Genomic DNA, 2192 nt, shown 5'->3' on the forward strand with positions numbered 1-2192 from the left:
GTTTTCCCAGTCAGGCGTAATGGCCTCTCGCTGCCAGGCTGGTACTGGCTCCACTCCTCTCTATTAGAGGTTTTGATTTCAAGCAAAAGCACCAGCCTGGGGAATGTGAACAGCAACGGAACTCATTGGAAGGGTACTAGTTTGTTCAATTTTGATATCCTAGAGCTCCAAGGTCAGAAGCTGATCTGCTGCCTCACAAGGACCCCGCTCTTGGAAGAGGCAGTTCTAATTACTTCGCCTCTATCACTGAGGCACCGTACCCCAGAGTCAGAGCTCCCCGGGGCAGACAAACTCTCCTCTGTAGTGTCCACTCTAGAACCTGATTGGTAATTGGACAAGCTTGGTTGTCCAACACCAATCACTGTGGCTGAGAAAAGTCCATGCTCTGATTAACCAGGCCTGAGTCCCATGTTCCAGCCCTGGGGGTGATGGGAAGAATACAGTCTTACCAAACCACAAGGACAGAATGTGGGAAGGAACAGTTCTCCAAAGGGCATCTGGGTACTATTTCCAGAAGAAGACAGAACGAATGTGTCTGGACAAGGAGAAGTGATTAATGTCCACTGTAGTACCTGTCTAGATAGATGATAGGTAGATGATGATGACAGATAGATAGATAAATGATAGATAGATAGATAGATAGATAGATAGATAGATAGATAGATAGAAGATAGAGCTAGAACTGGAGCTGTATACAGACATAAACATATAGATAGAATAAATTCATCTGTCTATACATAAAATATCTTTATTTTCAAATAATATACCATTCTGTAACCTACTTTGTTTTTCTTAACGATATATTGAGGACATATTGATTTATACTGATTCTGCTGGTCCTTCCTTATCAGTACACAGTCTCCTCATTCTTTTTTTCCTCCTTTCTCCCCCACCCCTCCTCATTCTTTTTAAATACCTCCGTACTCTTCCAGTTTTAGATGCACCTTAATTTATTTAATCTTTCTCCTATTGATGGAAATTGAGGTTGCCTCTGATTGTTCATGATCACAAACACCATTGCAGTGAGGAATCCCCTATATTCCTGATGTCAAAACTAGACTTCCCCATCTATTTTCAATATACCATATTACATGTCTCTGAAAAACTAGAAAGATGTTCATCAGAGTTTAAGGGAAGGTTAGATCCCCATGGGCTAGACTGGTCAAGGAGACTTTATAGAGATGGAGCTCGAGCTAATTCTTGAAGAATGAGGAAGAATTACCCAGGTAAAGAAGAAAATAAAGAGCATTCCAGGGAGAGAGAACCATATGAAAATGGTCTTCATGGACCCTCTGCACCCTCTGTAGCTTGAATTCCAGTTACTATTTTAGGTTGTTTTATCTGGAAATTAAGAAGTATGGAACAACCATTTAATTGTGTTTATGGATTCTGTGGGTCAGGAATTTGGACATGGCACAGACGGGACAGCTGGACTCTGTCCTACAATATTTGGGGCCTCAGCTAGGAAGACACGAAGGCTTGGGGTGACTTGATAGGTGAGGTCCGCAATCATCTGGATGTGTCTTCACTCACATGCATGGCAGCTGATGCTGCCTGTCGGCTGGGATGTCAGCTGGGCTATACATGGCCTCTCCATATATCTCTTCACATGGGCTAATGTGGTCTTCCTGATTGCATGGCGGCTGGGTTTCAAGCGTGAGTATCCCAACAGAGCAAGGTAGAAGTGCATGGCATTTTTATAATCCAGCCTCAGAAGTTACATAGTGAGTTCTGCCATCGGGTAGTCACAAATGTCTGCCCCAGATCAAGGTGAGAAGACAAAGACCCTACCACTCAATGAAAGGAGGGTTAGGTGACATAAAAGGTATGGACAGCAGATATTGTTTCAGCCATTGATGGAAAACACAACCTGCCTCAACACAACCCATCAAGATGTCATATTAAAAGGAAACACCATCTGATAGTCAAATCCTTACTGTGGGCTCTTGATAAAATATCGAGGGTGGACGGTGGTGGGGGCGGTTAATTCTATAATACTCAGCAACGCTTCTTTCAGTTATCATTCTTGAGTGTTGAATCAAGATGGTAGACTGGGCACGTGCTTTTACTACTCCCTTCATCTTCAATCTCTAGCCAGGACGGAAAGAAATATTTTTTAAAAAATAGATTCAAAATAGAGTTGGAGAACTGAGTGGCTTTAGTGGACAACTAATGTTGAGGAATCTCAGGAC

The sequence above is a fragment of the Pteropus vampyrus genome, unplaced genomic scaffold, assembly GCF_000151845.1.
Source record: "Pteropus vampyrus isolate Shadow unplaced genomic scaffold, Pvam_2.0 Scaffold16, whole genome shotgun sequence".
NCBI lineage: Eukaryota > Metazoa > Chordata > Mammalia > Chiroptera > Pteropodidae > Pteropus > Pteropus vampyrus.